Source organism: Acinonyx jubatus, chromosome C1 (genome assembly GCF_027475565.1).
Source record: "Acinonyx jubatus isolate Ajub_Pintada_27869175 chromosome C1, VMU_Ajub_asm_v1.0, whole genome shotgun sequence".
In the NCBI taxonomy this organism is placed as follows: domain Eukaryota; kingdom Metazoa; phylum Chordata; class Mammalia; order Carnivora; family Felidae; genus Acinonyx; species Acinonyx jubatus.
In genome coordinates, this window is record NC_069381.1 from 180,853,275 (window position 1) to 180,866,100 (window position 12,826).

General features: G+C 35.2%; 1 protein-coding gene and 1 long non-coding RNA gene across 3 annotated transcripts in view; one reads left to right on the forward strand and one right to left on the reverse strand.

Moving 5' to 3' along the window:
* LOC128314100 (uncharacterized) overlaps nucleotides 1-12,826 on the forward strand; it is a 120,961-nt gene that overhangs the window by 107,085 nt on the left and 1,050 nt on the right. The gene's annotated exons all lie outside the window — the stretch shown is intronic.
* BOLL (boule homolog, RNA binding protein) overlaps nucleotides 1-12,826 on the reverse strand; it is a 41,473-nt gene that overhangs the window by 3,268 nt on the left and 25,379 nt on the right. The gene's annotated exons all lie outside the window — the stretch shown is intronic.

Genomic DNA, 12,826 nt, shown 5'->3' on the forward strand with positions numbered 1-12,826 from the left:
TAGCTTTCTCTTTGCAAGGCACAAAATTCAATATGTATTATTTATATATGTCTTTAGATCTTATTTATCCAAACATGAGTTATGATTATGATATTAAAGTTTCCTATCACAGCTGTGTTTCTTTCTCTTGGTATTTCTAACAGTTTTTACTTTGTATATATTTTTTAAGTTTTTAAATTTTTATTAAGTAATCTCTACACCCAAGATGAGCTTGAATTCATGATCTCGAGATCAAGAGTCGCATGCTCTTCTGACTGAGCCAGGCAGGCAACCCTACTTTATAGTTTTGATGTTACATTATTAGACTTACTTATTCATTTTAGATTTAACTTTTTATCACAACAAACTAATCTTCCCTGTCTTGTTTAATGCTTTTTACTTTGAAATTTACTTTCTTATTAGAATCATCTTGGGTTTTTCCTACTATTGTTCACATTTGCCTGATATATCTTGGCTTGAAACAATCTGGAGTACATAGCACTTTTGAAATTAATTTTTATTTTTGTTAAAGTAACTATAGGGGTGCCTGGGTGGCTCAGTCAGTTAAGTGTCTGACTTTGGCTCAGGTCATGATCTCATGGGTTGTGAGTTTGAGCCCTGCATCAGGGTCTGTGTTGACATTGTGGAGCCTGCTAGGGATTCTCTCTCTCTCCCTCTCTCTGCCCCTCCGTGCTCATGCTCTCTAAATAAATAAATAAATAAATAAATAAGGTAATTACATACTTAGTTTTAAAAATCGAATAGTGGTTAAAGGGAAAAATGGCTTCAACACATTAGCCCTCCCCTGCCACTCCACTCCTGTCCCACTTCACTTTTTCAGAGATGGCCACATTGATTTGTTTAAGTTGTTTCTTCTAGTATTTGTTTCCCTATTTCTATCTATATTAACTGAACAATTTCATTCATTATTTAACGACTTCTTTATGGTAGATAAGGATTTTAACTCTTTTATATCTTTTATTACATCTCTTTTATTGCCTTGCCCATCCTTTTTATATCATAAGTTTTGCTTAAATTTGTTAATTATTTTTTTTCTAAATTTTTTTTTAACGTTTATTTATTTTTGAGACAGAGACAGGGCATGAACGGGGGAGGGGCAGATAGAGAGGGAGACACAGAATCGGAAGCAGGCTCCAGGCTCTGAGCCATCAGCCCAGAGCCTGACGCGGGGCTTGAACTCACGTACTGCGAGATCGTGACCTGAGCTGAAGTTGGATGCTTAACCGACTGAGCCACCCAGGCGCCCCAAATTTGTTAATTATTTTAATTATTATGCTTAAGTAAATATTACTCACTAATAAGCCAAGTGGTGCATTATAATTACATTTTCTTTCTTGAACACCTTTTGGGTTTTCACTAATTTCTTCATTTCCCCCATTCATTTAGTTTTATTCAGACCTAAAGTCAAGTCTCTCCATATCTTTAAACAGCTGTGTAAGATACTTAATACAAGTTACTACACAAATAAAACTTATTTTTCCTGCAGAGAACAATCTAATTCTGGACTGATTGCTCTTTAAACCATCTAAACAGCCATCATCCCAAGACCTCTTTTTGTTTTCATCCTTAGCCTCTGCCTTGCATTAGATGTTTGTTTCATTTTCATTTTCTGCTTTTTTGTTTTTATCCCATGTCTTTTCCTAGTTTATTCTCTTGTTTTGGTGAAATACACATTTAGTAGCACCCCAAGAAAGGATGCACGTGAGGTAAATTGAGACTCTACTGTATGAAAATATATTTTTTCATTTATACTTGTCTATTATAGAATCCTAGATTAAAACTTTCATTAAATATTTTTAAAGCTTTGCTCCATTGTTTTCTAGCTTTCAGTGTTGCTGATTCTTAGTCTGTGATCTATTTTCTCGCTTAGGTTTATTTTTTAAATCCCTGCCATTCTGAAATTTCAGAATAATAAAAATAAAATCCAGAATAATGTGCCTGAACTGTGAGTCTTTTACAGCAATTGTGCGAAGTAGTTGGTAGGCCCTTTTATTTATTTATTTATTTATTTATTTATTTATTTATTTATTTATTTATTTAGAGAGGGCACAAGTGAGCTAGGAGCAGAGAGAGAGACACTCCCAGGAAGGGCAGAGGGAGAGAGGAGAGAGGGAGAGAGGGAGAGAGAGAGAGAAAGCCGGGCTCAACTGAAGCAGAGCTCATGTTTTACCTGATGGGGGCTCATGTTCATCTGATGTGGAGCTCCAGCTCACCTGATGCAGGGCTTACCCGATGTGGGACTTGAATTCATGAACCCGATGCAGGGCTTACCTGATGTGGTACTCAAACTCACAAACCATGATATCATTACCTGAGCCAAAATCAGATGCTTAACAACTGAGCCACCAAGGCTCCCCTAGGGCCTTTTAATCTAGAGATTCTTGTCCTTAACTTCCTAGGGAATTTTCTTGTGTTAACTTTTTGCTAATTTCCTTCAAACCATTTTCTTTTTTCTGGAATTAATATTTGACTTCTTGGATCAATCTAATTTTATCTTTTTCTCTTATTATTTACCTCTTTTTCTATTTTCTGAAAGCTTTTGATTGTAATGTTTAACCCTTTCACATTTGATTTATTTCAGCTACCTCATTAGTGTAAAAACTAATAAAATTTGAGTAAGGTATATAGTTAGGTTAAGAGGACATATTAGCGTTCATTTTCTCTACCAATGCCCTCCAGTCAAAGAACAGGAGGGTGAAGGATATACAGAAACTCTATTATTTCTATAACTTTTCTGTAAATCGGAAATTACTTCAAAATACAAAGTTAAGGGGCGCCTGGGTGGCGCAGTCGGTTAAGCGTCCGACTTCAGCCAGGTCACGATCTCGCGGTCCGTGGCTTCGAGCCCCGCGTCGGGCTCTGGGCTGATGGCTCAGAGCCTGGAGCCTGTTTCCGATTCTGTGTCTCCCTCTCTCTCTGCCCCTCCCCCGTTCATGCTCTGTCTCTCTCTGTCCCAAAAATAAATAAAAAACGTTGAAAAAAAATACAAAGTTAAAAAAAAGTTAAAAGGAGCAATTTGTTTGATAAAAATGAAGTGTTTGCTAGGATGTCTATGCATGGAACACTTCTTATTTTCTCTTATCTTTAAGTGGATATTAATTATAGTTTGATATTTTCTTCTGCTCTCTGCATTATGTTTCTTTCTGTTTATTATGATCTCTCATTCTGAAGGTTTTCTTCTAACGTGACTGCATATCCATATTTAAGGAAGAAGCACTAAAATCCTAATGGGAAGTTCTTTGTGTGTGGATAGTTTTATCAATGAGCTTTACAGTTAGGGATTTCATAGGGCCAGCTAAGTTTTTCTCTTGTTAGAAAGCATGCTTCTGTTAGACTCCTGGATCTGCTTATTTAGGTAATTTACTTCTCATGCTTAAAGTGATCAAGGTTAATAGTACCAGTAATCAGATATACTGGCATCTTGTATCCCTTGAAATGATACACTGAGAAGGGCACATCACTTCTGTGATATTTTTTCCCCAAATGCATAACTTCTATTTTTTTTTTTAGGTTTTATTTTTTTTTAAGTAATTTCTACATCCAACGTGAGACTCAAATTTATAACCATGAGATCAAGAGTCACGTGCTGTACCAACTGAGCCAGCTAGGCACCCCTGCATAACTTCTTTTTAATTAAGAGAAAATACCAGACAAACTCATATTGACGGATTATCAACAAAATAACTGACCAGTAGTCTTTAAAAGTATCAAGGTCATGAAAGACAGGGAAAGACTGTAAATTTCACAGATTGGAGGAGAGTAGGAGAGATGACAAATTAATGTAATGTGGGATTCTTGGGTTAGATCCTGGAGCAGAAAAAGAACATTTGTGGAAAACTGGTGAAGTTTAAATAGTGCTTGTAGTTTATAATATTATACTATTGCTAATTTTTGTTTTTCCTAATTGTTCTATGATTACATAAATTGTTAGATTAGGATAAATTGGGTGAAGGGATACATAAACTCTTATTTTTTGCAACTTTTCTTTAACTCTAAAATTATTTAAAAATAAATGGTTAACAAAAAGTTAAAAGGACCAGGATGTTTGAAGGAGAGAAATGGATATTTCCCAGCATATTTATACATGGATTGTCTCTCATTAATTAGGCTTGAAGGATGGTGAATCCTTTTTGACTTTTAAATTCAAACAAATCAAGCGTATTTTTATTTTTGTTTTACTATTAAAATGTGTGTTCATTCTTTTTGTCTTTTTCTGTATTCCTTTTGAGAGTTACTCCTTTTTTGGCTGGACTTGTGTCTGTTCTCTCTATTCTAGCATTTTATTTTTCATCATTTTATCCTTCATGTTATTTTCCTCTGTATTCTGGGAGGATTTCAAAAAATTCTTTCTACATCAAGGAATTATTTTTATGTAGTAATTACTGGTCCTTTACAGCCAAGACAAATTTGATTTTTTTCCATCATATCAATAGTTTCATATGGTGTCTTCTTACACTGACTAGCAACCATTTCATCTTTCCTGTTTTTCAGTCTGTAATTACTAGGAACATGGGATATGTTTTTATAACTTTATTTAATTTCCTCTTGTATATATGTTCTTATGCATATATACATATATATGCTATTTATCCTTGCCTTCAATGTAGTGCCATATACAAAAATATTTTAATGGGACCCATATAATGTATACTTTTCTGTTTAACTTATCCTTGAATGTAGATCTATCCATGAAAATTCTAAAAGATCCATTTCATGAGTTTTTGTTTCTCTTACCGTCCTCTGTCCCATCTCTTAGGTTTGTAGCAAGAAAGAGGCTTGGTACACATACAACCTATGCAATTTCTAGTGCCTCTAGATTGGTAATCTTTTTTGCTTCTGCTGCCTAGTTCTCTGTTGAGTAAAATAATTTATTCTGCAGAATCTGAGACTATGTATAGTTTGACTTTGTACAGTACATAAAAATTTATACCCTCCTGTATGTTCATAGCTGCAAAGCACAGACTTTTCCTGTCCCTGCCCTCTACAATGCAGTGCTTTGCAGTTGTCATCCTCTACTCTGAGGACTTGCTGAATATGTGGAAATTTTAGTCTCTAAATTGCTTTATGAGAAGTGTTAATGATACCGAAATGACGAAATGTTTAGGAAGAAGATAGTAATGGAATGATTCTGTAAAGTAAAGGTAAGTTGCTAATTTTTAGTTTAAGTGTACGTTATGGTTCTCTGAGCTAGAAACAGACAGTGGTAACAGGTCAAGTCCTTTTCTAATTTACTTTTGAATCACAGTGTCTTTCTAAAAGGTAACATATAATACATAAATAGCTGTTTTTTTCATTCAAGTCCAATCGGTGCTTTAATTAGAAGAAATTCCTCAGGGGTACCTGGTGGCTCAGCCTGTTAAACATCCAACTCTTGATTTCGGCTCAGGTCATGATCTCATGGTTTGTGAGATCAAGCCCTGTGTTGGGCTCTGCACTGACAGTGTGGAGCCTGCTTGGGATTTTCTCTCTCCCTCTTTCTCTGCCCCTCCCCTGCTTGTACGTGCTCTCTTTCTCTCAAAAATAAATAACCATTCTCCCTTCAAAATGACAAAATGAAGGAATTCACCCCAAGAGAAAGAGCATGAAGAAATGACAGCCAGGAATTTAACCAACACAGATATAAGCAAGATGTCTGAACCAGAATTTAGAATCACGATAATAAGAATACTAGCTGGAGTCTTCTGCAGAGATAAAAGAAGTAAAAAATAGCCAGAATGAAATTAAAAATGCTATAACTGAGCTGTAATCATGATGGATGCAGCGGCGGCAACGATGGATGAAGCAGAACAGAGACTCAGCGATATAGAGGACAAACTTATAGAGAATAATGAAGCAGAAAAAAAAGAGGGAGATTAAGGCAAAAGAGCACGATTTAAAAATTAGAGAAATCAGTGACTCATTAAAAAGGAACAACATCAGAATCATAGGGGTCCCAGAAAAGAAAGAGAGAGAAATAGGGGTAGAAGGGTTATGTGAGCAAATCAGAGTGGAAAACTTCCCTAACTTGGGGAAAGACACAGACATCAAAATCCAGGAAGCACAGAGGAACCCCATTAGATTCAACAAAATCTGACCATCAACAAGGCATATCATAGTCAAATTCACAAAATACTCAGGCAAGGAGAGAATCATGAAAGCAGCAAGGGAAAAAAGTCCTCAACCTACAAGGGAAGACAGACCAGGTTTGCAGCAGACCTATCCACAGAAACTTGGCCGGCCAGAAAGGAGTGGCAGGATATATTCAGTGTGCTGAATCAGAAAAATATGCAGCCAAGAATTCTTTATCCAGCAAGGCTGTCATTCAAAATAGAAGGAGAGATAAAAAGTTTCCCAGACAAACAAAAATTAAAGGAGTTTGTGACCACTGAACCAGCCCTGCAAGAATTTTAAGGGGGACTCTCTGAGGGGAGAGAAGATGAAAACATATATATTTTACATATATATATAGAAAGGACCAGAGAACACCACCAGAAACCCCAACTCTACAAGCATCAAAATGGCAATAAATTCATATCTTTCAGTAGTCACTCTAAACGTCAATGGACTCAATGCTCCAATCAAAAGACATAGGGGTAACAGAATGGATAAGAAAACAAGATCCATTGATATGCTGTTTACAAAAGACCCACTTTAGACCTAAAGACACCTTCAGATTGAAAATAAGGGGATGGAGAACCATCTATCATGCTAACGGTCAACAAAAGAAAGCCGAAGTAGCCATACTTATATCAGACAATCTAGACTTTAAAATAAAGACTGTATCAAGAGATGCAGAAGGGCATTATATCATAATCAAGGGGTCTATCCACCAAGAAGACCTAACAATTGTAAACATTTATGCACCAAATGTGAAAACACCCAAATATATAAATCAATTAATCACAAACATAAAGAAACTCATTGATAGTAATACCATAATAGTAGGAAACTTCAACACCCCACTCACAGCAATGGACAGATCATCTAATCAAAAAATCAACAAGGAAACAATGGCTTTGAATGACACACTGGACCAGATGGACTTAACAGATATATTCAGAACATTTCATCCTAAAGCAGCAGAATATACATTCTTCTCCAGTGCACATGGAACGTTCTCCAGAATAGACCATATACTGGGACACAAATCAGCCCTAAGTAAGTACAAAAAGATTGAGATCATACCGTGCATATTTTCAGACCACAACACTATGAAACTCGAAATCAACCACAGGAAAAAATTTGGAAAGGTAACAAATACTTGGAGACTGAAGAACATCCTACTAAAGAATGAATGGGCTAACCAAGCAGTTAAAGAGGAAATGAAAAAGTATATGGAAGTCAATGAAAATGATAACACCACAACCCAAAACCTCTGGGATGCAGCAAAGGCAGTCATAAGAGGAAAGTATATAGCAATCCAGGCCTTCCTAAAGAAGGAAGAAAGATCTCAGATACACAACCTAACCTTATGCCTTAAAGAGCTGGAAAAAGAACAGCAAATAAAACCCCAAACCAGCAGAACACAGGAAATAACAAAGATTAGAGCAGAAATTAATGCTATTGAAACAACAACAACAACAACAACAACAAAACAGTAGAACAGATCAATGAAACCAGAAGCTGGTTCTTTGAAAGAATTAACAAAATTGAGAAACCACTAGCAGTTTGATTAAAAAGAAAAAGGAAAGGACCCAAATAATAAAATCAAGAATGAAAGAGGAGAGATCACAACCAACACAGCATAAATAAAAACAATAATAAGAGAATATTATGAGCAATTATATGCCAATAAAATGGGCAATCTGGAAGAAATGGACAAATTCCTAGAAACATATACACTACCAAAACTGAAACAAGAAGAAATAGAAAATTTGAACAGACCCATAACCAGGAAGGAAATCGAATTAGTAATAAAAAATCTGCCAAAAAACAAGAGTCCAGGGCCAGATGGCTTTCCAGGGGGATTCTACCAAACATTTAAGGAAGAGTTAACACCTATTCTCTTGAAGCTATTCCAAAAAATAGAAATGGAAGGAAAACTTCCAAATTCTTTCTATGAAGCCAGCATGACCTTGATTCCAAAACCAGACAGAGACCCCACTAAAGAGGAGAACTATAGACCAATTTCCCTGATGAAAATGGATGCAAATATCCTCAACAAGATATTAGCCAACTAGATGCAACAACACATTAAAAAAATTATTCACCACAACCAAGTGGGATTTATACCTGGGATGCAGGGCTGGTTCAATATCTGCAAAACAATTAACATGATTCATCACATCAATAAAAGGACAAGAACCACATGATCCTCTCAATAGATGCAGAGAAAGCATTTGACAAAATACATCATCCTTTCTTGTTAAAAACCCTCAAGAAAGTAGGGATAGAAGGAGTATACCTCGAGATCATAAAAGCCATATATGAATGACTCAATGCTAATATCATCCTCCATGGGGAAAAACTGAGAGCTTTCCCCCTAAGGTTAGGAACGCGACAGGGATGTCCACTGTCACCACTGTTATTCAACATGGTATTGGAAGTCTTAGCCTCTGCAATCAGACAACTCCAAATCAGCCAGGAGGAGGTCAAACTTTCACTCTTCATAGATGACATGATACTCTATATGGAATACCCAAAAGATCCCACCAAAAAACTAGAATTGATTCATGAATTCAGCAAAGTTGCAGGATATAAAATCAACACACAGACATCGGTTGCATTCCTATACACCAACAATGAAGCGACAGAGAAATCAAGGAATTGATCCCATTTACAGTTGCACCAAAAACCATAAAATACCTAGGAATAAATCTCACCAAAGAGGTGAAAAATCTATATACTGAAAACTACAGAAAGCTTATGAGAGAAATTGAAGAAGACACACAAAAAAAATGGAAAAAGATTCCATGCTCCTGGATAGGAAGAACAAATATTGTTAAAATGTCGGTACTACCCAAAGCAATCTACATATTCAATGCAATCCCTATCAAACTAACACCAGCATTCTTCACAGAGCTAGAACAAATAATCCTAAAATTTGTATGGAAACAGAAAAGACCCCGACTAGCCAAAGCAATCTTGAAAAAGAAAACCAAAGCAGGAGGCATCACAATCCCAGACTTCAAGCTATACTACAAAGCTGTACTCATTAAGACAGTATGGTACTGGCACAGGAAAAATAAATAACCATTAAAAAAAGAAGAAGAAGAAATTCCTCATAGGCTGGCAAATAGTTAAATATTATTAACATTAAATATTTTCATGAATAGCTATTATACATTGGAATTAAATAAAATGAACATTTAATTTAAAGGTGAACTTAAAACTATAATTTCCCCAGTTTCTAGTATTTCAATTAATCCTCATAACAAATTTATTGGACACATATTAATGCAAAAATGGAAAAACTGTAAAACATAAACACTTCATAATTTTCCACTTACACATTTCTTACCCTGGGATTTGATACTGATCTTAAAAGCATAATAGTTCAAATGCCCAGATACACAAAGATTTTCCTTTTGTTTTTTCCTGTAGTCTAGCTCAATGGGCTAATTTTGACATTCTGTGATTTGCTTTATTGACTTCCAAACTCAGTTATGTATAAGATGTGGCTCTGCTGAATTAAAAAATGATACCCTAATTAATACCTTATTCATCTAGTAGTTTCTATATTGGTATTTCTATATTGGTAGTAGCGTGTGCCTTACAGTCAATGAGTGATTTCTAGCAAACAGTCTTTTACAGTAGTTAGACCTGTGCTCTGAGCCCTGAATAAGGTCTCTATTTTATTGATTAGATTTGATGCTTCAAGATAGTTTTGACATCTGAAATTGCTACTTTGGAATATATCCAGTTAACACCCTTAAAATTATAATCATTAGAGCTCAAATTATTCTTTTTTAAAAAATTTTTTTGGTAATGTTTTTATTTATTTTTGAAGGAGAGAGACAGAGCATGAGTGGGGGAGGAGCAGAGAGAGAGGGAGACAGAGAATCTGAAGCAGGCTCCAGGCTCTGAGCCGTCCGCACAGAGCCCGATGCAGGGCTCGAACCCACAAACTGTGAGATCATGACCCTAGCCGAAGCCGGAAGCTCAACCGACTGAGCCACCCAGGCACCCCGAGCTCACATTATTCTAAGGAATATTTCTACCTTTTTCTTTTAACTCATCAAGCTATTTGGTACACCAGAGAAAATTTGCATAATAAGAACTAAGGCTAATGTTTCAAATGTCAATATTTTAATATTAGTGTACTTAATATGTTTTAGGAAAAGATCATCAACTAATAACAGTTGTGTATTAAGACTTCTATGTTATAATACAAATGTACTATAAACAACAGGAGATAATTTTCCATACAGTAAAACTTGAATATTAAAACATTTCTATAGGATTGTATAGTTTTAGAAAACTATGGGAGTGTTTTTAAATTTCTGTCCCTAGGTGGGATAGCATTTTCTATTGAGGGCCATCAAATCACCTAAAGAAAATTATTGGGTATAAAATACACAGAACATTAGACCTTAAAAAATAAAAACCGGAAATATAAAACTGTATACAATAGCCCTGTGTTTCAGTTTTGACTTTTAAAGTTCATTAAATTAAACTTTCTTTTTTTCCTCATCTCTAACAAAAGAGGATTTTTGGGTTTCTTCCCCATCCCTCTTAACTTTGTATCTCTAAGTATAAAAGGTTAAATTCCACTGATACTGAGACATTGCATTCCTTAAAGCATTTCATACTTCAAAACCTCTGAGTAAGGATACGTTTACAATTGATGGCAATGTTTTTTTCCTTCATGGTGATAAAGAATGGTGTGTCTTATAACCCATGATGTTGCAGATTCAATGAAATCTGATACTAGGTTGTGTGAGACATGATAGGTTTTGGAGTAAGCTAGTTAAGCATAGTTCATAGCTCTTCAATTCTTCCCTAATCCTTAAATCTTAATTTGAATAGGACTAAAACATTCTCTAGGATGCATCCCATGTGATAACCAGAATTATTATAACCCTTAATGAGACAGATTAAATTGAAACAAGTCAGTAGTTTTCTTCCCCTTTGGCCTGTGGCATAGTAAAGCAAAGATCTGCATCAGGATAGAACGGGGAAAGTTCCTTCTAGCAGCATTTCTTTAGACATGAAGAGACAGGTTACTGATTCCAGTTTTAGGCTTATATATGAAAAAAGAGAAGATACCTACCTTTTCATGACTCTGTTATGATTTATATGCAACATAAATGTACTTTTTATGTGACTAAGGAGTAAGATACTAGTTTCTCTGTATAACTTCTTTCATTTCCTATTCATAGATTTAAGAAAATGTAGAAAAGTGTTTACTCTTAAACTAGAGGAATTAAACTTTAAATTAGCATGTGTAACATTAGGGGTGCCTGTGTAGCTCAGTCGGTTAAGTGTCTGACTCTAGATTTTGGCTCAGGTCATGATCTCACGGTGTGTGAGTTCGAGCCCCACATCAGGCTCTGCACTGGCAGTGTGGAGCCTGCTTGGTATTCTATTCTCTCTCTCCCCCTCTCTCTGCCCCTGCCCAGCTAGCGCTCTCTCTCTAAGTAAATAAACAAACTTAAAAAAAAAAAAAAAAGAATGTGTAACATTAACATTCTTTGGAAATTTCTTCTAGTACCACTCAAGGAATAAAACTTCAATCCTTTGTGTTTATATATATAGTGTATATGATCAGTAACTGAAAGTAATTAGTACTTGCTTAATATGGCAAAGCTCTTTCAGCTATTCCTAGAGAAGTATATTAGGAGAAAATGTTAACACCAGAGGAAATCTGTTTTAGAAAATTTTGATAGTATAATAACTCTATAAATAAAGTTTAGGAACACTCTAGGCTTTGACACTAGGTCACCATTATGGTTTTACTTCATGTGTACAGTACAGTAGTAATAGCAGTGAAGGGATGCAGTGAGTGGTAATGGGATGAGGGGATATGAGAGAGTGGGAGGCTCCTTAAAGTAGACTGTCTTGGTACCAAGTTCTAACACATGGGATGGCTCAGAAGCATAAATATGACTGTGAAATAGCTAATCTCCATCATTTTGTCATAGAATATGCCTACATTCCTTACCAAAGTACACTGCAAGCAAGATTCATATTACCATCACAAGAGTTAATCAATCTGTGATTCTTCACTTAGAGATGTAGTCCCAATTCCCCCAAGTAATGATGAAGAGTTTCAATAAGAAACTTTTATTGAAGGTCATAAGGGAATAAGAAGAATTTAGTTGAAATATATTGAGTATATCCATGCATCTAACTAGATTCCCACTCTTTGGCATGCATCTGATTTAGGATGCATGAGCAGTTCCCAAACTAGCTGAATAGATTGTTAACTGTTTTTATCTCCCCATATAAATGCCACATTCCATTAACAAACATAACCAAAATCTGAGTATATGAAATATATAGGCAAATTCAGTGAGACAAAAAGTAGATTAGAGGTTACCAGGGATTTGTAGGGAGAGAAGAATTGGAAGTTATTGCTTCATGGGTACAGATTTTCTATTTGGGGTAATGAAAAAGTGTGGAAATAGATAGTGGTAATGGTTGCACAGCATTGTGGATGTAATTAATTAACACTTAGGTGTACACTTAAAATGGCAAATTTTAAGTTATATGTATTTTACTACAGTAAATAAAACATTTTTGACCATGTATGGTTTATAACGTGTTCAAAAATAATAAATAAAAATTATAATTTAGAATTGTACATCCTTCACATGAAAAAGTTCATTAATTCTGTTCTTCTGATCACAAATGTGATCTAAATATCCAAAGTTGTTCCTTTTCAGAAAATAAATTTGAAAAACTT